Source organism: Phocoena sinus, chromosome 5 (assembly GCF_008692025.1).
Source record: "Phocoena sinus isolate mPhoSin1 chromosome 5, mPhoSin1.pri, whole genome shotgun sequence".
NCBI classification, from domain to species: domain Eukaryota; kingdom Metazoa; phylum Chordata; class Mammalia; order Artiodactyla; family Phocoenidae; genus Phocoena; species Phocoena sinus.
Genome location: NC_045767.1, coordinates 133,599,881 through 133,624,760, shown reverse-complemented (window position 1 = coordinate 133,624,760; position 24,880 = coordinate 133,599,881). Strand labels below are relative to the sequence as shown.

The window sequence follows — 24,880 nt, the reverse complement described above, 5'->3', positions numbered from 1 at the left end:
ATCCTATGCATGTAAACTTTCAACAAACTTTCCCTTTCAGTATCATTGGTTATTTTAGTTTTTCATAGCATGGGCTATTCTACATAATAACTAAAGAGTTGTTAAAACAAAAGGAAATTGAGAGCATCACTCCCATAAAGATGAAGAAAAGTAAAAAGAATTATCAAAGAGATATTTACGGTACTTAAATTTAAAGGCCCATGAAATGTTGAGAAATAGCAGCATAAGTAAAGAACACTTGGCAATATGTACATGGAACAGAAGTGAAAGATAGCATGCATTTTTAGCAGCTGTGAGATTGACATTCAGACAGTAAAAAAAAAGCCATAAGTTAGGTTTCACTTATCTAAGGCAAACAGAGGGTTTAAACACAGAAAGGTCAGAGTGTGGGCAAACTTTGAATAGCAATGAGCTAGCTTTTTATTTTCATTATTTTTTTAACATCATCATTATTATGAAAGGCTCGATCTGGGTCTTCATCACTTCATCACTAAGGGAAGATACTAACTAATGGGTCTTATTCACTGCAAATAATAAACTATGTTGATGAAAAATAGGGATTTGATTCCTTTTCCCACTTTTATTTATCAAACACTTAATGGTATTTATTTTGTCTCAATGAATCTTCCTAGCATTTTAGAAATATTAACTCATTTTAATTCTCATAACTTTGTGAGGAACGTCTCACATTTGTCACTATTTACATATGAGGAAACTGTGGCACAAAGATGTCAAGTAATATTGCCGAGGTCCCACCACGAAAAGTGGCAAAGCTCACATTTGAACCTAATTAGTTTTCTTCCAGACACGTTTTTAACTACCTTGCTCTGTTGCCTCTCCACATGTAACGTGCAAGAGACTTCTTCTAATTCTAAACCATGACATTTCTATTATGCGCTCTCTGGACACCAAACAGAATGCCTGAGTAAGAAGGTAACATTGCCAGTCACAGGCAAATCCTTTACTGTGTTATTGGCTAATGATGAGCAGATATCACTTCTTCCAAAACTTGAATGTACTACAGTAGTCGTTTCATACTAAATGGTCATAGAGAAAGCAGTTTTAGATGAAAACAAAACCATCTTGCCAGAATTTGAATTTTTAAAGCTTTGTAATATTTACAATAACAAATCTCTGTCATATTTTGTAACTTTATGAAAATTAATTTTGAATAAAATTGGAAAGTAAAACTGCTATGGATCTAAGTCTGCACAACTGGAACACAACTTTCAGCCACCACGAAGCATTCACAGCCCTACACCACTGTGTGGAACTTGTTTAGCATTAAGTGTTTAGGTTTACAGGTAGGAATAATTACTCTCTGTTAAAAACTGTGACCATTTGTGAAAACATAGCCGGTGCCTCACTTAACAAATGTTTGTTCACTCTGTATCTCACGCCTGAGCTTTCCAGTGCCCTGCAGCACTGCGTGTCCAGCGGTTTCCTGGAGCCAGAATTCTTTCCTAAGAAGCTCTCTTTTTGATGTTGACATCAAAAGCACAAATCCTAAGAATCCCAAGCGCTCCTGTGTATCAGAGACTGTGTATTCTCCGGCAGCGGCCGGGGGAAGAGAGCCCTCTGCAATCGTCTTCTTTGCCTGCCGCATCCAGATTTGCACCAGATGATGAATGGAGCCATCACGTCAGGAACCCCACACCCAGAAACACTCTGGCTGCTTCTGCCTTTCGCCTTTTGTTCTCTTTTAAGAGCCAAGTCTCATCACCAGTTCCACCCTCGTGTCATGCCTATTTCAATTATTTAACAGGGTTGCAGAGACAGGGGAGAGAATTAGTATTGAATAGATGTCATTTCTCATCCCCACCTGGAGGTTATGAAGGCGGCTGCAAGTGGCTCGAGGTGATTTCGTAGGAATGAGCCGGGGGAAAGCAATGCTCACACCGCCATCCTCCCCCTTCAGCGGTACCTCAAACCTAGAGATTCTAAATCCATCTTGGCATCCTCAGTGCTCCCTTTGTGCTGCAAAGAATCGAGTTAAATGTTGGGTAATCAGCAAGTTCTAAACATCCTGATTAATAAAACATGGGTAGCTACACCTGCTCCTCCCATGATCCTAGACACTTCCGCATCAAGAATTTTGTTCTACAATCTTTCAAACACAGTGATCACACCGAGTCTCATTAAATCAGCCATAAATTCATAATAATTTCCAAAATCCGCACCCGAGGAGTTTTAACAATCCACCTGCCTAACTGAGCCCACAATTTAAAAACTACTGACCAGGGTGTGTCGGCAATTACTTTTTTCATTTAATAGTCAATAAAATGTGTTAATCAGTCTTACTGATTAATGCAATTATCCACAACATCTGTTTTAAACAAGAAAAATTAATGTGAATTATGCTAATTTCGTTTCTGAAAGCAAATAATAATATGGAAATTTCCTGGTTTTCATTATAGAAAAGTCTTTCAATACTATTAGCATGCTCAGTGGAGGTCACGCTAAGCACATGGGACTCTAGTACACAATTCAGACTCAGGAGAGTCCTTGGAAAGTGTACTTTTGGAAAAATGAAAAGTGAATTAGCCTTTCTACCCCCTGGCATTCTCCCTGTAGCGTCAGGCTCATTCCTGCTCAAAATGCATTTCACTTGGATAATACAGAGCATTCTGGGTAAATGTGCACAGGTTATTCATAAATTAATGTTTGTGATGGCTTTACCTGGAACCCGGCTCTCTCCAACCTCAGAGGTCGGCTGCTACACTTTGGCAAAGAATCATTTAGGACCCTGTCATGTTGTAAGTGACTTAACATCCAAACAAGAAAATGGCTTAAACAATAAAGAACATATATTGAATCATTTTGTTTGGTTTTGAACAAGGTTTGGTTTCTAGCAAGAATTGACCCCATGGCTCAACTGCCATCATGTAGAACGTATGTTTTCTTTCTCTCCTTCTGTCCTGCCTGTTTCCAAGTCAGATTCGGCATCCACAGCATCTCTGGTCCCCTTGAAGCGCCAACCTTTTCCCTCACAATATCCTGTTACAGACCTGAAGTCCTCATACAAACCATTCAGAGGAAGAGAGCTAGTCTACTCCAGAGGCTTTCAGGAAGAGTAAGGCTTCTCTTCCCAGGAAGTTTACTAAAGGCTCCATGCGTGCTATCGATTCTGATGGAGTTATGTTTCCAGTTCTGAGCCATTTCCTATGACAGAATATTATGATATACGATTGGTTTAAGCCCATCAAGGCTGTCCTGAGTCACTTGGCTGAACATGGCAGGGCTGGTTCTCTGAGCACTGTTACTAGAAGGCAGAATGAATGATGGGCAGCAGATAGCAGGTGTCCACTGAAGGTGAGTCCCACCCTGCCTTAGCTAAACCTGCCTTTGGGGACAACCGTGACCCTGGGTGTCCAGAGTGAAGCACGGTCACGTGGTTATATTAAAGGAGTAAGAGAAGAAAAGAAAAGGCTCTCACTTTTGAAATGAGATCTAGCAAACTTACTTTTTTCTGCATTTACCAGTAAACATACTTTTTTCTCTAGGGGACAAGCTTGAGATGTTAAGTGAGTTTCTCAAGGTTAAAAGGCTTTGGTGAAGCCAGGACTGCATTTCAGGTACTCTGAATCTCAGTACAGTATCCTCCCTACCAAACTCTTTTGAGCATTATTATTTATTTTCACCTTATTTTCTAAATTTTAATAAAATTAATTCTAGGTATATTCGATAAACTGGACCCATTTTATATTGCATCTAACCTATGAGTCATGGGCAGCTAACCCTAACAACAAGAAACCCAAACTCTCCCATTCAGAGGTTAGTAGCTTTGAGGGTTACATGAACTCTTTTAAGTTTGGGGATTGTAATTTTGTGCCTTGAAAGAAAAAAATCAGTAAATTCAGTAATAATAGAAAGGACAAAGAAACTGGCAGTCAGAAGGCCCATGTTTTTGTCCCAACTTTACCACTAACTACTCGTACGACGTAAGCAAGTTATTCATCCTCTCTGGGTTTCAATTGTGGAATTAAGATAAAGAATTTTTAAGGGACGTTCTGATTCTGGAACACTTTGATCCACAAATTTTGGTTAAGCAATGGGAAAAGTCTGTGGTACCTTAATTGTAAAGAAACACATAGAATTTGGAACTAGATTTGGCTAATCTCAAATTAGGCTCTGGCCCTGGGATTAAATATGTTATTTAACTTTTATGATTTTTCTATGATTTTTCTAATTCTAAAAATAGAATAAATCTATAATATATCCACTATTTCAAAATGAAGAATATTCCAGAAGCCATATTTTTTTCAATTCACCAAAGTTCATGAAGGGATTGCCAAGTAAGCGATCAGCCGCTACCTGGAGTGAGGAAAGGCGTCCCTTTGGGCTATCACTGGAAAGACAAATAGAAGATCTTGAAAGGGGTATCCTAGGAAAAAGGAAGGGAAGTTAAAGATTCTTTAAAAGAAAAAAAGGAAAATTGAAGTAGAGAAATATCATAAAACTGTGAACGCAGGGAAGGAAAATGTACATATAAACAAAGGTTTATTTGTTTTTGTTTTCTTCCCCCCAAAACCCTTCTAAAGCACGGTTGTCATGCATGGTCAGTTTGAGAGCGAGGAAAAGTAGGAAGGAAAGGGTTCCAGCCTTTTCTCGTCTGACGTGGCTCCCATCATCTGAGGAATGATGGAGTGTGCTGATGGAGGCCTGGCAGCATGCAAGGCCAGTAGCAGTGTAACACTGGCCTTGGTCCCTGGTTTATCTCCACATTTGAAATACAATGGATCTTAGGGACATTTGCTTATAAATTCCAGAAGGTCATGAGGAGTATGTGCTACAGGTTAACTAAACACTGGACTTTGTACAATCCTTATAATTTCCTGTTATAGAGTATGAAATTAAAATGCCCCTAAGGTCTAAGAATTTGATTATTCCCCTTGTAAGAGACAGATGTATTATAGGCCCAGATCCCTAGTGTGAATTAATTGCAGCCTAATAAGTGATGTTAATCTATGTAAAACAGAAGGAAAAGACTGGATTAATAGAAAAGTGGCCATTCGGAAAAGCATGCAAATGAGTGTTAAAGAAGCTAAACCGGTCAGTCTCTGTCTTCAGTGAGAGGAGGAGAGCTCCAGAGAGGCCTGGAGCTATGGAGCTCATCAGAGGTGCGCTTCCCCTATGCCTTCTCAACATCCCGGCTTTCCCCAGGTGTAGACGAACTAACCCCATCCCAAACCATCTGACTTCCCTCCTGATTCCATGCTACGAAGGAAGGTCTGATTACGAATTGCCTTTCCAGAACTTTCCTGCTTGCAGTCAAGCATTTCATCACTAAAATAAGTATCTCCAGGTACAAATGAATAAATTTGACCAACTGCATTGTACATATACCTTCTGTAATTTTGATTAGTCCATTCGCTTCGTAAGAGATGGATCATCTCTGGTTGTGCTGATAAAATCTTGTGTCTGAAATGCAAGCCCGAGGCACACTACCCTTTAACTGCCCAAGGACCTCCAGAGACGATGTCTCCAGAAGATGAAGCTGCATCCTTCCCTTGAGCACTAATACAAACTATGTCCAAACTGGATGGATTATGTTATTTTGTGTTTTGCACTTCCAGGGTTAGTTAACTAAATAGATAAATGATTATAATGTTATACCATGCAAAATACGTCAAAATGTATATGCATTATAAAGCTTGGGGTTAGATTTATTATTTTTTAAGATCTTTGTCTATGTATTTTTTACAGCTTAAATCTTCTGGAGAGTAATAAGAGCTACGAAATAGTTTCCAAATTTTGTCTTTTTTTATATGCCTTAAAACAAAAACAAACAAAAAAACTAGATGGAAAGTTAATAGATTAGTATATTTGAAAGACTCTAAGTTTCTAAAGGAACAAATTAAATTGACTCACATTTAAATTAGCAAAGTCTTAATTCTGAAATTAGATGGTGTGCCCCATATGCACATGTATTATTTGGATAACTTTAGCACAGGCAAAATACATTAAGGAAACTTCAAAGGAGGATATGTCTCATTTGTTCAACGATTAGGAAATGTCCCCATGTATACCAGATGTATTGCCTTCCTTTGGAGAGAATCAAGACTTGAAATTACAGAAATCATTGCCCTGAATAGATTCTTTTTGCTTTCCACACACAGGGTATGCTGTTTAATTTATTCAATTTAAATGGCATTCACAACTTTTCTGCACTATCTATTTAGTTCATCAAGACAAACAATTTAATGGCTCATAAGATTTAACAGTATGTTTCAATATACTCTTAAAGAGATACTTTTAACTCCATCCTATAGAAAACTAAGATGTACTTGAACCTGAAATGAACTTCCCTTTCTGATGCTCAGAACTATGTCTCTTTGAGAAAGTAATATATAAGCTGGGAATTTCCTTTATTTCTCTCATAATTAACCCAATTTTCCTATAGAATGTCCACTGACTCAAACTGTGACATAGTAAGTGTGTTTGCCCCTGAAGAAAACACAGCTGCTCATAAATGGAAACTTTTTCAAAAGACTTTTGAGGATTTCTAAAGATGTGGCTTAACATCAATATCAGGATAAAGATCGTGGCTGTTTATATTTGAGGTTGAATAATTTCATTATTATTTCTAACAAGGAAACAACCAAGTGTGATTTATTTAAAAAGTCACATAAGCCACTCCAGCTTTATCTGACTCATTGCCAAGTAGACACGAACAGCAGGAGATTTCTGGTGGTGACATAATGCCAAAGAAGGGGGTGGGAATCAAAACAGTGTTTTCATTTCCAACTATGGTTCAGATGTTGATCATTATGGATATTAAACAAAATGGCCACCCGGTATTCTCATATGAAGTTTCCTTCTCATCTTAGGATCATGCAAAGAATCTAGATGATGACTAAATAATGTATAGCTTTCATCAATCTTGCTTTTAGCATTTTCATACCCACTTTCAGAATTGGTCAGTGTCTCTCACTCCACTCCCCACCCAATAAACTTAAGAGATGGCTCTTTGATAGTCTAACAATGACATCACCAAGTCAAGAGAAAGAGCCGTGTCATAGAGAATAGTTCCAGTTCGTACTTAGCTGATAAATTTCCTCACTTTGCAGATATTTCATTCTCAGAAACTCCACAAATACGCCATGAGCCTATGGCAGTGCAACGACTGGAGTAAAAGTGTCTGTCACTACATGAGTCAGGCACACCTTCCGACGTTTCCTACAAACTCTAGACACGTCGCCATCTGCTTGCTCTTCATGACATTTTCAAAATCAGTACAAAGAAAGTACAAAGAGGCTACACATGTCTTTTCTCCCTTGAAGGTGATTCGAGTTCATTACTCTCTTCCTCTCAGGCTCTCCTTGACACTCCACTCCCTTTGTTTCTTTCGTTTTGGTTTTGTTTCATTGCCCCTTCTGTCCCTACCATCCATTCTTAAGAAAAAAGAATGAACATGCAGAACTAGACATGGGGAAAGTTCATTTTCTACAAAGCTAATGAGTCCTGAGGACTAGACAACAGTTATGTTGAGGCAACAAGAGGATTACAGATTCTAGCATTCTGTCTCAATATCCCTTTTAGGGGAACACAACAACATTTATAATATTTTCACCCAATATCCTTGAGTCTGCTCAAACTCCTTAAAAACGCTTTGAAATAAGTTCCCAGCATCTTTCAAGCAGTTTCACTTAGAACAGCCCCGGCTAGATTTCACTGCAAAATAAAGCCTAAATGTAATAAGTTGAATATTCTATTTCTCTAGCCCATGTAAGTTTCAAATAACGCCTGAAGAAAAATAATACAAATGAAACAGACATCAAACAAAAGTAATCCACACACACCCCTGAGAATGAATACGGAAGCAGTAGATCGTATGAGGCAGTGAAGTGCCGTCCTAATTCATATTATGTCATCAGCAACACAGCTGTCACAGCTCTTACTTCTCTGTCACTTCGTTAAGAAAGTTATTTTCAAACATTCTAGCTTAAAGGGCAGTGGGCAAAATTAGCAGCCATCAACAGCCCCACTGTCTGAAAATGAATGACAGCAATGTCACAGCCATCCAGGGCAGCCCCGGGAGCCATCGGAGTCCAAAGTGACTCTGTAGGATGTTTAGACAAAGAGAAGTTTTTATCTTTCAAGCAGCAAGTGTCCTCAAGGATTTGGTTCCTTCGTTCAGAAAATAAAGGTTACACTTAATACGTTTCCATTAGTTACCAATGATTCTCTCCCAATGGACCATCACACACTGAGAGGGGCAGCCCAGCTGCTCTTAAGCCGTGGCCACTCCTGGGGGCACACAGAGCAGTGCTGGCTGCAGTTGGCTTGGCTGTCCTAGTTGATCAAATCAAACCTCCTCTTACCTCAACTTCCTTGTTCTTCTCTTTGTTTCTGCCCATTGAACTTCTCCCATTGCTGGCCGCCTCCCGGGTGGGGATTACGGAAATCTGGTGGAGGGGCATACTGGCAGGGCTGCAGGTGGCCAGTCCCTGACTGGATGCCTTATCTCTTCACTCGCCCTGAGGGGCCCACCTGCACAATTGTTCATATCCTGGCTTTGCCAAGCTCAGTTCTAAACAAAAAGGGGGAAAAGAGTGTTTGAGACACTGTGCAGCAGAAGCCAGGGTCTCTGGCCAAAATGTCAAACACACTGAAAGGGAATGGAAAAGAAATGCAAGAGCAAATAATCCAGGGAGGGTTGCATCTCAAAAGAACGATTTACTGCAAGTCATAACTGCACCGCTTTGTCACTGGAGCATCCCCTCTCCCCTAAGAGCATTGTGGGAGACAATTCAATTTCTATGGTACCTAATAACTGTCATGGAAACCAAGGAAACGTAGGTCTCACAGGCCCTTATTAGCAACCGCTTCCTTTAATGGCACAGACTCCCATATCTGCAGCGGCTGCCACTTCTGTTTTTGTTTCTCCCTGATTCCCCAGGAGCCCGCTGAGCACCCAGAGACACCGCATCCTGCTGACTAGGTAAATAAGCAGAAGGCTGAAAAGCTTAGTGTCCTATTTGGAGCCAAATCTCTTCCTTGAAAGATACGGCTAGCTGGCTGTGCCCTTAATGCATCACGGTAATCTGCTTAGGTTAAAGGATCTGCCTTGAAGTGAAGAGAATCCAATGAGGTGTTGAAAAAATAAGAGACAGAGAAGGAGACTGGGAACAAGTGCAAATGTCTTTCTTTGACCGGTTATTAGAGAGAGCTGCCTACTGCCTGCACTTCCTCGGTGAGACATCAGCAACAGGAGTCAGGGCATCCCTACTCCGAGGCTTGGAGCCCCAAACTGCCCATTTCTGCTGTAACTGCAACTCCTGTGCTCCCGGAAATATATCTGTTAGAACCAAGAGTATTTTCTCCTTGCTTTTCCAGGAAGGGAGGAGACCCTGCTAAGGACTTTACTGTCCTCTTTATAGATATACAATTTGGAGAAAATGAATGGTTAATCCAAATTTCTGCCCTTCAAATTAAAAAAAAAAAAATCCAGTCTCTCAGTGGAGTGAATTCTCAAAATATATTAACTTAAAAAAAATCCTTTTTCTCCTGTGATCACGCTTTGTTAGATTTGCTATTCTGTTTTTAAAAGGACAGACTTTTCTTTTCTTATTTTAATACACGCACTTTCTATTTTCCAGACGTTATGAGTAAATCAAATCTCCCACTATCTTTTGTGCTTCTTCACCCCCAAAAAAGCAACATTCAGGAAATTTGTATTTACATGTCTTCAGGAACTTATGTGTTCAAATTTGTCCCTAATCACTAGGAGATATTCAAAGTAGTCTCTAGCTGCAATTCATCTCTAACTAGCTTTGTATTCCATAACAATAATGCCATTTCTATACATATTCCAATTTGTTTAAACTCGGGCAAAGATAAAAAGCGAAAAAGGTAGCATTCTCATTAGCAATTAAGCCAAAGATCATCAAAGATTGCTAAAACTCTTTAAATGTTTACTGAAATGAACACTTTGATGTACTTGCAAGTTTAATCTATTTTCAGCCTAAATTTGCCCCCTCACAGGAGCCCTGGCTCTCTGGCCACCAGGCTCATCTGGGAGATTTCATAACAGGGGGATGGTATCTGAGACTCACTTTACGATGGATTCAGGTTCAGCCTGTCTGCAGGGAAAATGTGAAGCAGATGCTTCTTTAATATATCACAGAGGATTCTAACATAAACCAAGTTTGAGAATCACCACAGCATATCAATAAAATAACCTTGGAACAATAAGCTATTGCAAGTTTACCTAGTGACAAATGTCTCGCTTTAAGATAGTAAAAAATAGCGTTAGATAGCCCTACACCTAGTATTTATTCATCATCTGAGGTCACAAAGTGTATCTGTGAAGCTTTAATGAAGGGACTAAAAGCCAAACTCTTCCAAAACTGCCACGTCCAAAGTTAAGTAGATAATGCTTAAACATTTCTGTAGCTCAAGGATCACATCTATGACCTGTAACTGTGAGGCTGGTATTTCCTTACTTTAAAAATAACTATTAATCCCTCTATCTAAAAGGACTATCTTAATTAAGGAAAGGATGTAAACAGAAATCTGTAAATTTAGTAGTGTGTGACAAATACTAAAATGTAAATTATGAACCTGCTTACAAAGTAGTATATCGTCTGTGTTTCCATCCATGAGAATTTCCGTAAAAAGCTAAGGCAGCTTTCCAGATAACTTAGACTTAAATACTTTTGTTTAAAATATTCATTGAAGTTACAGGAAAGGAGATTTTTAGCTCGAATTAACTAAACTGGTGTCTTAATCCTTTACCTCATTATGCATGTGCTGTTATCCCTTGTTTGCTCTGAGGTTTTTTAAAAACTCAGATTTGAATTTCAAGTTAATTTTATTTATGTGGTTGAGTCATTTCAATTAGCTTTCTTTTATCTTAAAGTTTAGAATATAAATCAGGAAAAAGATTTACTTTGTCAAGTATTTTACACACTAAACAAGAGTTTAGTTCTTATTAACATAATAAACATGGTTTATCATGTCTTTTCAACTAAATGCTTCATATATAACAGGAATAATTAATAATCAGGATGTTTAATAAACACTTCCCTAGTACTGTATGAGGTACTGCCACAAATTAAGCTTTTAAAATTTTCAAATCAGGGGAAAAAAATGCTTTGAACACTCCGTGGGTTCTAATACCGTGCAGCCTTGGAACACTGGAACCTATACCAGCCGGTGTCAAGGATGCACTTATCTAACACCTTTGCTTAAGCAGCTCCCAGCGTGCTCTCCTAGCTAGAAGCACGAAGTCTCGCTGGGATGACTCTTTATGTAACAATCCAAAGCTAAGAAAAATGTAATGGAATGCATTTCTCCTGTGGGAGCACAGTCTATCTCGCACACTAATTAAACCCTACGGGATAAACAAGAAGCAGTGCACTCAACAGCTCAGCGCTACCAGACACTGGCCCCCATATCAGAGAAGAGCCCCAGATTCTAGAATCACTCAGCTGATCTGTCTCTACATACACAATCAATCCTAAGACATGATCCAGATTTCCAAACTTGATTTTTGTGGATACTACTGACCATAATTATTGTTGAAACCAGCCTGGAATATTCTCTCTCTACCTGGATACTATTCCACACACACGCCTGAACTGCATTTCTTTTGGCTTCCAACCCCTGGCTCTGGGGACAGTACCCTAATTAGTTCCTCTGGGTAATAACTGGGGTTTGCAGTTGATGATTCTAATGCTGGGACCTCCACCTCCAAATCAGAAGAGGTTCTGATTTGGTGCTTCTCCTTGCTCTCAATAGCCTCCGTTGTCTCTAGTTTAAAAGGAAAACAAAATGAAATATACATCTGATCCTCTACTATAAGACCTACCTCAGTCTTTGCCAGCTTCAAGAACTAAAAATGACCTCTAAAAGGTTTATTCAGTTTGATTGTAATTAAGCAAGAAAAGAAACACATTATTAGGCAAAGACAAGGAACCAAGTAAACATCTGCTAATGCTTTACTGGAGAAACTGATAATTCAACGAACATTTATTGAGCATCTTCTGTGTTTTCTGAAGCATGCTAGGAATTAAGGAGCAGGAGGTAATATATAAAATTATGTGGGACAATCTCAGTAGTCAAGCAATTTGCTGTATCTTTAGGGGGATAGGACTTCCACAGGTAAGTCAGTTTGAAAAATACATAGTACAATACAATCAACATTCAAAACATAATAGAGAATATTGAATGTAAGGGTCAAAGAAGGTTTGAGCACCAAGAAATCATTATAGGTCTAAATAGTTCATCTTAAGGAGGAATTGGGGTCCGGGTTGGGGCTTAGTAGAGAGAAGGTGATCAAGTCACTTCAAGTCATAGAGATGAATGTGAGATTGGCAGGTTCAAGTTCAGGACACTATTTTTAAAGCCACAGAAAATTTGTTTCAGGTTATCAAGTTGTTTAGGCCATTCGAATGTGACACTGATTGAAACTTGGGAGGAAGAAATCAGGCCAAAGGACTCAAACAGAAAGTCTATGCAAAGCAGTATCAAAGTTATAAGTGCATTGCTAGAGGGCATGGAAGTAATAAAGATAAGAACTTTAAGAGAATTCTGAAAATGGAAACCAGACATTCTGAGCTGGGGAAAGGAGATTTCATAAGCATCCCTGTTGAATGGGAGGAAACCTGGATGGAATGACTTTTCGAGGTGCCATTGCACAAGGCACTGGATGGCCACTGTCACAGGTCATCAGGAAGAATGGATGAACAAGATAGCATCACACAAAGACTTTATGATAGCTGGTAAAAGAAGGGGAGAAAGGAACTTGGATTGAAAATGCTGTTTTTACTGGGGAAGTGTTGAACCATATGCTTATGTAGAGTTATGTAGGGTTAGGGAAAACCAAACAAGCAAAATAAGATCAATGGGAATAATGAGAGGGAAAAAAAAGGGAAAAATAATTAAAATGTCTGGTTCTGGGTTTATAAAAAATGTGCAACGTAATGAAGCATTTCTAAAATGGTGTGTTTTTCTGTGTTTTGTCTGATAGTGGGAATTCACTTTGTGATTATATTTGGTATATACAAGCATCTTTTGTAATTAGAAAAACATCCATTTAATGTAGACGTTTTATCCCTGAAGATCTTTCAGAAGCAATCAGATGATCAACTTGCAAAACTGAAGACAGGATGATGGCTGGGATGAACTTTCAGAGTCCTTGATTTTATTCTCTGGAAAGCATTGGTCCTACTTTTGGACACATCTATTTTCTGAGGTTGAAGCAGATCACAATGAAGCCAAGGAATTCATTTCAGTCTTTTGGAGAATCAATAGCAGTCCTCACAGCCACATAAAATGTGTGATAATTACAGCAGGCGCTGAAATAGTCAGTTGTACTAGTTTGTATTTTTATATTATGCTCATGACAAAAGAATATCATCAGAAACAGAATCTCCTTATTAATTTCATAGGACTGACCTTTGCTCCCTTCTAATTTGCTAAGGGAAAGTAAAAAAGGTCATTTCGTTCAATTATCTAAAAAAATGACAAGTTAAAAGTAATCAAAATTCTAAGGAATTATAATTCTAAGCATATATAATTATTTACTTAGCTTTGTGGACATAGTTTAGGATTAAATAAAGGCGAGTTTTTAATGTTCTATTTTTTTTTCCTGGCCAGACAAATAGCACTAAAATTTTGTTTAAAGAACAAGATTTATTTTGGAAAATAAAGTTAAACAGCCTTGCTCTCCCACCATATAAATCTACAAGTTAGTCTTTGCTAATGTGCTCTATAACTTTCAAAATATTAGTATATCTGGTTGAACAAGGAACAGATAAGAAAAAACAAATCTCTTAGGGCAAATATCTACTTTTTCACATATCTTCAGAAAATGGAAAGCAGTTATCCCAAAGCATGAACTGGCATCTAGACGGGAGACGGAATCACGGTACTGTTCAAGTCACTTGTTGCTTCAGAACCTTTCCACCCGGGTCTTTGAGGAATGGGGTGGGGGTCATTTTTCACACAGGTAGTGATGTTCTGCCCTCTGTATTCTGGAATGTCACCGTCAGCATCTCCAGGGTCTCAGGAACCCCAGCCTCCTCAGAGCCCAGCAGGAAAGCTACTCTCACACTTTCAATGACTTAAAGAAGGAAATAGTAGTTACTCCTCATTCGTGTCAAAACGCTGACTTAATGCATCAGAAAATTAAAGAGCAAATTTAATTAAGTGCTTGTTGTATGGTTTTAAGATATTAAGCAAAGGACAGTTGGGCCCTGACATTCCTAATCAGGTGTATACACACACACACACACACATACAAGCACATGCACAAAAACACAAAACAAATAACATTACTTTGCACTCCTAAATAAAATTTAAGTCCAGATGTAGAGATACACATATCTGCTCAAATATTATTTATTTGAATTCTCTATAAATAAATTTCTCTTACTGGTCTTTATTCAGTGTAAATTGAAAATAGAATCATAGAATTTTATATTTGGAAGTAAAATTGGAAAGCACCCTAGAATTTTATAGATGACTAGATTAAGTCCCAGGAGACTGAATGTTGTCACATATTTGGAGACTAGCTGATGACAGAGAGAATGCAGAACCGTCTCCTGATTCACAGAGACTCCTCCCCTTTCACCATGATCTGGCCCAACCTTATGAGTATAAAGCTTAGATGTGTTTTATTTATTTATTTGTAATTTTTTGAAAATCAAGGGTGTTTATTTGTAATTCCGACATGCACAGACTTAATCAAAATTACATGTTGTCTAAGCTAGAGATTTTTTTTAACATCTGTATTGGAGTATAATTGCTTTATAATGTTGTGTTAGTTTCTGCCGTATAACAAAGTGAATCAGACGTATACATATATCCCCATATCCCCTCCCTCCTGCATCTCTCTCCCACTCTCCCTATCCCACCCCTCTAGATGGTCACAAAGCACTGAGCTATCTACCTGTGCTATGCAGCTGCTTCCCACTATCTGTTTTACATTTGGTAGTGTATATATGTCCATGCCACTCTCTCACTTCGTCCCAGCTTACCCTTCCCCCTCCCCGTGTCCTCAAGTCCATTCTCTATGTCTGCGTTTTTAATCCTGTCCTGCCCCTAGGTTCTTCAGAACCATTTTTTCTTTTTTTTTTTAGATTCCATATATGTGTGTTAGCATATGGTATTTGTTTTTCTCTTTCTGACTTACTTCACTCTGTATGACAGTCTCTAGGTCCATCCACCTTACTACAAACAACTCAATTTCATTTCTTTTTTCTAGCTGAGTAATATTCCATTGTGTATATGTGCCACATCTTCTTTATCCATTCATCTGTCGATGGACACTTAGGTTGCTTCCTTGTCCTGGCTATTGCAAACAGAGCTGCAATGAACATTGTGGTACATGACTCTTTTTGAATTATGGTTTTCTCAGGGTATACGCCCAGTAGTGGGATTGCTGGGTCATATGGTAGTTCTATTTTTAGTTTTTTAAGGAACCTCCATACTGTTCTCCATAGTGGCTGTATCAATTTACATTCCCACCAACAGTGCAAGAGGGTTCCCTTTCCTCCACACCCTCTCCAGCATTTATTGTTTGTAGATTTTTGGATGATGGCCATTCTGACCGGTGCGAGGTGATACATCATTGTGTTTGTGATTTGCGTTTCTCTAATGATTAGTGATGTCGCGCATCCTTTCATGTGTTTGTTGGCAGTCTGTATATTAGAAATGTTTTAAATAAAAACAAGCCATGTAACGAATACATTCATTTATGCACATGATGCTTTTGTCAGTGTTACCTGTTCTGAGACAAATATATTTTATGGTATACTTGTGAATTACATATATCTCCTCTTTGGAAACCTCTTTTCACTAAAAGCTTTTAAAAGTTTTCTGGAAGATAGAAAAATATGCTACCTTCAATAACAAGTTACCACTAATTTCCCAGTTTTTGTAGCTTAAGGGTTTGTTTTTCTACTCAAAATAATATAATCTGAGAAATAACTGGGTATAACCCCAATTGAGCAATGTATTTTTACAAGACCATTCAGTGTACAAAACTCTCTCTTGATCTTTCTGAGAACAAAAGTGCTTACTCTAATTTTTTTAAAGCAGCATGTATATTCCTTGCAGACTTTTAGACATAAGACATAGAATACCATCAGAACTTAATAATACCTCTTTTCAGTGAGCTACACTACTCCATGTTATGGGTTAAATTATGTCTCCCCAAGAATATATGTCAGAGCCTTAGCCCTCAGAACCTCAGACTATGATTTTATTTGGAGAAAAGGCCTTTCCAGATGTAATACATTTAAAATGAGTCAGCAGCTTGGCCTCCAGACCAGTTCAACGGATGTCCTCAAAAAAAGGGAAAATTTGGGCACAGAGATGGAGGGAGATGCCATGTGAAATTTGCAGCTCTGCTACCACAAGCCAGGGGACTGCCAAAAGCCTGGGTGCAGCATAGACGCTGCCATAGCGTCCGGAGAAGTAGTCCTCTCAGCTGACACCTTGTTCTCAGACTTTTAGCTTCCAGAATTGTGAGACAATACCTTTTTATTGTTTAAGCCATTCAGTTTTGGTACATTGTTGTGGCAGCCCTAGGAAACTGACTCCTATTGACAGGTCCTTTTTTTGACTATTAACCTTGTTCCAAAAGTGTGTAAGTAATTTTTAATGAGCTACTGAAAATAACTGGGTATAACCCCAGTTGAACAATGTATTTTAAGAGACCACTGAGTATACAAAACTATCTCTTGATCCCTTTGAGAACAAAGTTGCTTATTCTAATTTTTTATACCAGAATGTTTTTCCTTGCAGAGTTTCAGAAATAAGTAAATGAAAGAAGAAATGAGCTACTCATTAATTGTGAGTAGCTAATGTAATGGTCCCAGAAGAGAAAAAGTGTACTAAATTCACTAAATATTCTCTTTGCATACATTGTGATTTTAATGCTCTAAGTTATAATCTAATATGGATGAAAATATTCTGTCAACATTTGAATTTACCATTATAAAAACAATATCATGAATGGAAAATAAGGAACAACTGAAACCTTTACTCCCTATTGGTTGCTTACATATTTTGTTGATGAATTAATGCAATTTTGGCTAAACATTACCTACTCCATATTCAGACAGCTAAGATAGGTCTGATCTCTTTCTAGAAAAGAGGAAAGGAAGGATATATTCAAAGGATAAATTCCCATTTCTACATTTCAAATGCTGACTAAAAGAATTAATAAAAGCACTCAGATATCCTTGTTTTTAACTCTAGACAAAAGACTCTATTCCTCATCAGATCTAGTGACTTTTTTTTTCAAACTAGAAAAACACTTTCCAGTGAGAGGCAAATAACAGGTGTACAAAAATTAGAAAGCAATTTACTGAAATCTGAGCATCAAGAAAGACATGCTACTCGGATAACTGGGAAAATGGAAATTATATTCCAGGGGGCATCCTGGCTTCCACATCAGGCAGGTGTGCTCAACAGGAAATGGCCCACGTAAGACGGACAAATAGGGGAGCCTCTGAGGCACGATACATAAGACATGAGGGCTGACAAAGGACCAGGCGAAGGCAGATGGTCCTAGGGATGGAGTCTTAGCAGAAGAGCAGTAACTATTGGGTCCTGAAATGGCATATCTTTTTGGGAAATGACAGTAACTATTAACAAGAACTAAAACATTAGTAAGATGATAACAATGGGCCTCAAGTCCTGGGGAAACAGCTAAGGATAGAAAGAGGAGACCAAGGATAATGCAGCGAGAGCCATGGGCAGAAAAAAAACAGCTTAAAAAGCAGCCTGAGGATGAAGAGTACACACCAGGGTCAGCATTTTGTTTGTTGCCTTATGTGTGGTTACAGGGCCTTGACAGAGCTAGAAAAAAAGCATGGGAAGGGTGGTAAATGGCTGAACTCAAGTGGCCTGGCCAGCTGGTGTATTCTGAAATAACGGAACACATATTCCTTGCCTTGAATATAGTCTAGCAGTTAGAGGCCCATCTGAGTCAATACAAGAAGGAAAATTGTGACAGTCAGAGCTCTATGAAAATAAAAACAGGCTATTTTTCTATTCTACAGGTTAGGAACAAACTTTACTGATCAAATAGGAGATACACAACCCTTTACTGGGATGATAAAGGAATACACAAAAAATCTTTTTAGAGGCTGAATTCAGTAAATTCTGAAGTACTTTTTAATTGGGGATTCGGTGACATTAGATCTTGTGTTTATCCTTTGTACCTATGGTTGTTCCTTGTATAAAGATAGTAACATTTCAGGCTTCCCTGGTGGCGCAGTGGTTGAGAGTCCACCTGCCGAAGCAAGGGACACGGGTTCGTGCCCCGGTCCGGGAAGATCCCACATGCCGCGGAGCGGCTGGGCCCGTGAGCCATGGCCGCTGAGCCTGCGCATCCGGAGCCTGCGCTCCGCAGTGGGAGAGGCCACAACAGTGAGAGGCCTAAGTACCACAAAAAAAAAAAAAAAAAAAAAAAAAAAGAAAGACATTCAATAAAAAGATTAAAGGGTGTAAAATATATGAAATACTATAAAATATTTAAAAATGGACTATTGAATAAATTTTAAATACACAGTATTACTGTAACTACTTTTTAAGAAGAATAAATCAAAAACTTTATCAGATGAACATTATATCATTTTTATAGGATGCTCTCTACATTCATGATTTGGTCTTCAAAGTCTGATAAATTAGAGCATTACAGTAATCATTCAAATACTTTCTTATTTTTAGCGGTATTAATAATCATCTAGATTTTTTTTTTTTTTGGCGGTATACGGGCCTCTCACCGTTGTGGCCTCTCCCGTTGCCGAGCACAGGCTCCGGACGCACAGGCTCAGCGGCCATGGCTCACGGGCCCAGACGCTCCGCGGCATGTGGGATCTTCCCGGACCTGGGCACGAACCCGCATCCCCTGCATCGGCAGGCGGACTCTCAACCACTGCGCCACCAGGGAAGCCCCATCTAGATTTTTTAACTTTCAAAGGCAGTAAGATTTTTAAATAGCATTAATTATTAACAGGAGTTCAATGGTAATACTTAAATAAATGAAATAATGCATGTTGACTTCTTAGCATGTGGCCTGTTGTGGAGGAAGCACTAGGTGTTAATCATTCATATCTGATGAAGTTTAATAAATGTTTCAACCACAAAAAATGTACTTATACTTAAAAGATAATGAAGATTAGTTTTTTAAAGAAATAATTGAGTATGTTCCTTCAAACTCTACCTAAGAAAGGAGTATTCAAACACACAGTAAAACCTAATATTTCATACGTAAAGGGAATTATTTCCAGTGGTTGATTAAACTTAAATATGTATGCTAAGTTGAATTGCACTCTTTAAAAACTAAGAATTCTAAGAAAATAGCATACACCTTGTACCTACAGTTTATACAATAGCATACACCTTGTACCTATAGTTTATACAATAGCATACACCTTGTACCTATAGTTTATACAATAGCATACACCTTGTACCTACAGTTTATACAATGTAACTTTTCATGATCAGAGGGTTGCAGTGGCTCAGTTCGGTTATTATTAATCTGAATCATTACACTGCAGAAAATACCAGTGATGACGATAGTAATTATTATTTGTTGAACCATCTACTACCTGCCAAGTAATGTATCAGGCACTCTACATAGATACGTTACCTAACTTGGCTCTCACCATAAGCTTTCTAGACAGAATAACTGTCCCATTTAACAGAGAAGGGAACTGAGGTTCTGACAGGTGTATGACTTGCCCAGGTTCCCACATATAGTCAATGACAGACTTAAGATTAAATATAACTCTGCCTGACACCAAACACCTTGAAAACAACATGTTAACAGAGAGAACAGACTGATGGAACGGAGAACAACTACGATACTGATGTGTGAGTGCTGATCAGATTCATCGTGGTACCCTGGTTATGCCATCCTTGTAGACCACACCACAAAACCAGTCAATGGATGTTCTTAAAGCTTTAGTAACAGTGACACCCAGCTCAACGCATTCTATCATAACGTCTTTACTTTCATAGTGGTAGGCAAACAAATATATCCATCACAAGCTCCTATACTGTTAGGTCATTTCCTCAAGAATGTGGAACCAAGAGTGTACTAAAACAGGTCAAAAATCTAGAAAATTAGTTTTAAAAAGGTGGAAAAAGTAAACTATTTTTATGCCAGATTATACATAATTGAACTGAAAAGATAAGTGTTTGGCAAGACACTATCTCCTGAAAATTTTCACAGATGGTAGTCACCCTGGATGTCAAATAAGAGTAAGAAGTACCTAAATTTTAGAAAACAAACTTAATTCGCTCCCCTAAGAGGTCTGCATACACACACACAGAGAAACCGAACAACTTCATCTAAACTACCAAAAAGAATAAATTGGATTATTTGTGTTGAATATTTACTGATACAATTTTACTGAGTTGGATGGAATGTAAAAATTATCTTTAGTCCCTGTGGAGTCCACCAAGGAAGAAAGAACACTTGAGTAGAATATTAAGAAGTACTTATTCCCAGACCACACAGTGGACAAATATCTATAACTGGTTTGAAAATAAAATGCAATCTGAACTATGATTCTATTATGAACATTTTACATAATTTAAAATTTGATATCCTTTCCTTCACAGAAGAACAACTACCTAAGAAAATGTTTACTACTGTATAAAACTGCATCAATACAATGAAGCAATAAAAACAAAGATCTCTGTTTAGAATTTTAAAATTAACTGGTGATTTTTCATCTGTTGTAAAAGAGTCTGCAATTGCCCAAGGATCATTTTTCTAAAAATAGCTACAATTAGCAAATTAATAAGACATGAACGAAAGTAATGACCATTTAGTTCGTATTAAAATTACCATTTAAGAACAGAGAGTTCAATGCATCTGCAGTCATATTGCTCAATGATCTAATTTTTCTTTTAAAGAAAAGGCTAATATATATTTTATTCCTTAAATTAATTTAAAATAAAGACAACAATTTGCTGTTATATGGAGTCTATATGAGATGAATACAAGGAAAACATTTAATTACATCATCTAAGGCCAGCACATAAAGAGTTAAAAGGCATGTGGTTAGATTATACAATATGTGTGAAGCACAAGATAGATCATGACACATTCTGGGCACTCAAATAATTTAAGTTACAAACACCTAGGAAAAGAAAGGAAATCACAGAATAAGGTATACAAGAGGCAAGGTAGATAGGATGAGGAAGGAAGTAACATGAGAATAAAAGTGATGGTGGGGAGATTTCTTTCTCAGTTGTTCTGAGGCTTTTGCTCCCACTGTATATAACGATATACAATTGTAAACAAATATACAACTGGGGAAATATATTACACGAATGTTTCCAGGCAATGGACAATCAGGCAACACAGATCCATGATTTTTTTAAAAAAGGGAAACAATGAGAAGATTCTTACAATTTTCTGGTTTTCTGCCTGGAGGCAACTTCTGGATTCTGGTATAAAGAAGAACAAAACCAGGGCTTCCCTGGTGGTGCAGTGGTTGAGAGTCCGCCTGCCGATGCAGGGGACACGGGTTCATGCCCCGGTCCGGGAAGATCCCACATGCCGCGGAGCGGCTGGGCCCGTGAGCCATGGCCGCTGAGCCTGCGTGTCCGGAGCCTGTGCTCCGCGATGGGAGAGGCCACAGCAGTGAGAGGCCCGTGTAACCGCAAAAAAAAAAAAAAAGAAGAAGAAGAAAACCAGAACCTGGTTGTTTATCTTAACTGAGGAGATACAGATTGAGATGGAGGCAAATGAAGACGGCTGAAATTTGTGAACCAAAGAACCAGAAAGGACCTCAGAGAAAGAGCTCCAGAAATCTGGAGCTAGATGATGAGAGCTAGAAATGGTATATTTATAAGTAATTATAAAAGACATTTCTTGTCTCATTAAAATTTTTTACTTAAAAATTGATTATTTAAAACATTGCATTGTGTTTATTATATACATATTATAAAATGTTTTTGGCAAACACCATACTTAATGTTAAATAAGCAAATAAACAAACCAAATGCTTTCTTCCCTGTGATCAGAAACAAGACCAGATGATTCATAATTGCTAGTCAATATTGTCTTTGTTTTTAGAAAACAGGATCAGGTAAGCAGACAAGCTTCAGGAATTTCACAAAAAAGCAACTAGAACTAAGTGAATTAAGACAAGTTACAGAATTGAAAGTCCATATTGCTAAAATCAATTGTATTTGTATATACTGACACAAACAATGATGAAATATAATTTTCAAACACCATTGACAATAGCATCCAAAACCAAGATTACTTAGGGATAAATATGAGATAAAGCATCTGTGTGTGGTGGGGATACACTTGAATCATATACCACTGGGGTTCCACAGACCCACTAACCTCACCCTAGACCTGAGTCAGTTTACAGACTTGCAGTATACTAACTTGGAGGGAGGTTTCGGTTATTTTGAAAAAATGCAACATGGCAACAAGTATACACTGTAAATCACCCCCCAAGCTTTCTCCAGAGGCAGTTTTGACCATTTATCAAGATGAAAAAGCTCTGGAAAAACAGCTATATACCTAGACCTTCTGTACAATCTAAGATCCAGGTAAGACTGACTGATTGACGATTGGCCTCACCCTGCAAAGATATGGTGACTGTGGGACTTTGTATTTCTTCTAAGTAGAGAATGCATTTTTTCTGAAATTAATCAAAGGACAAAAACGGAAGCTGATTGGTAAAGAGAGTAGAATCTTGGGGGCATTTCCTCTAATCCACTTGCTTTCACTGTTCTTCCCTGTGTGTGCCCTGAAAGGATGACTTCTGTGGAATATGTCAATCGGGTCCTCCACCCTCTAGATCCCACTTGGGATACCAAAGTAGGATAATTGTACCAGGTAGTTAGAAGCAGATTGTTTTTCCAGTGGATACTTTCCTCATCAAGTAAAGCTTCTCTTGGGCAGCCCTCTTCCAGGGTTTTAGCTCTTACTGGGTTGTGCAATCATCGTTTGACTCTCTGGCCGTTAACTCTGGTGAAATGTTACACCATGATGTTACACCATCTTGCCATTTGTAACTATAAAGTCCAATTTATCTTTTTTTCTTTATTTTCTTTATTTATTTTTAATTTTATTTTTTTTCGGTACGCGGGCGTCTCACTGTTGTGGCCTCTCCCGTTATGGAGCACAGGCTCCGGACGCGCAGGCTCAGCGGCCATGGCTCACGGGCCCAGCCGATCCGCGGCATGTGGGATCCTCCCGGACCGGGGCACAAACCCGTGTCCCCTGCATCGGCAGGCGGACTTCCAACTACTGCGCCACCAGGGAAGCCCAGCAAAGGCATTTTTAATGTTCTTCCTTAAAAGACTTTATTCTTATCATAAATTCTCTGTCAGTGATGAAATGCTGCTCTATGACAACCTTGTATAATAATCTGCCACCTATTTTTGCATCCCCTTCAAGATCAAACTACCTGTTTACAGACACTAACGATTCACCTTAACACAAAAGATTCAGCCTAATCACAAATGACATGCCTGAGTGTCATCATCTTTTAATTACAATCCAACAACTCTATTGAATGTTTACTGAGTGTCCAGAATGGTATTAGGCACTGTGGGGTGTGCAAGAAAGCACGAGGATATAGCACTGCAGAGGAGTTCAGACTTATAAAACAGGATCTATTTAGCAATTAAGATAATACAGTACCACACATAAATCTGTGTGGATAATAACTGCAACATAATTTTCAGCATGAATGAATCAGTACGGTATAAGAGGTAATTTTTTTTTTTGCTGAGAAAGTGAGATTGGAATGTGAATTGAAAATGTTGCCAAGAGAATGTTAGTGGATGGGAGTGAAGGAGATGGTAAGAGAAGACAATTTTGAGTATATGGGAATGCTGTGCTATACTTTATTCTACAAGAAAAAAAATGACGTCAGATATATGCACCTCTAACTTCACTGCAACATCACTTAAATAGTCAAGATATGGAAGCAATGTAAGTGTCCATCAATGCATGAATGGATAAAGAAGATGTGGGGTGTGTGTGTGTGTGTGTGTGTGTGTGTGTGTTTATATATATATATATATATATAATGGAATTTTATATAAACCATATATATGTATAATGGAATTTTACTCTGCCATAAAAAGAATTACATCTTGCCATTTGTAACAAGGTGGATGGACCTGTATGAGACTCTCATGGGAAGCTGAAAGGGAATAAATGATGGAATCCACGGTGGAGGATGTAAAATTCTCATATTTTGTAGTCAAGAGCCCCAAGTTAATGTCTAATGTTTATGGAACAAGAAATAGAAGATTCTGTATGTATTTAACTGGAAATGTTTGCATTTCTAACATGAGAATTAGTGATGAAATAAAAGCATTTAATGATAAAAAGTAAAGTTACAAAGCTATCAATAGAAAATGAATCACAGTAATCTCATCTAAAATATTAAGAGTGGGGCGGGTAGAAATGATGGGGGCGGGGGTAGAAAACCAGCTACATTTCATCTGTCCTGGTGTGAGTCAAAGGCATTGGCAAGAATTAAAGTATAAGTAATGGAGATCGACAAGTGCAGGCACTGAGAAAAGTAAAAGCAAGGATGGTTTTCAGTGACTGCCTTGGAACAAGGGACTGGAGTGGAATATTGCTCCTTTAGTATGTGTGCTTGCTTTATGTCAATTAAAATTCCAATGTATTTAAGTGTACTTCCTGAAAATGGGTGTATTACACCTAAAAAGTGTTCAAATTCAAAGATATTTTATTAAAAGTATATTTCTCAACATCTTATTTATTTTTACTTTTTTATTGGGGTATAGTTGATTTACAATGTTTTGTTACAGGTATACAGGAAAGTGATTCAGTTATACATATATAAATCTATCTGTGTGTGTGTGTGTGTGTGTGTGTGTGTGTGTATATATACATATT

General features: G+C 38.1%; 1 protein-coding gene across 1 annotated transcript in view; it reads right to left on the bottom strand.

Moving 5' to 3' along the window:
• Nucleotides 1–24,880, bottom strand: part of MARCHF1 (membrane associated ring-CH-type finger 1) — a 593,424-nt gene that overhangs the window by 457,309 nt on the left and 111,235 nt on the right. The window contains exon 3 of the mRNA XM_032632580.1: nucleotides 8,325–8,533. The gene's annotated coding sequence lies outside the window, so the exon portion shown is untranslated. The remainder of the gene's footprint in view (nucleotides 1–8,324; nucleotides 8,534–24,880) is intronic.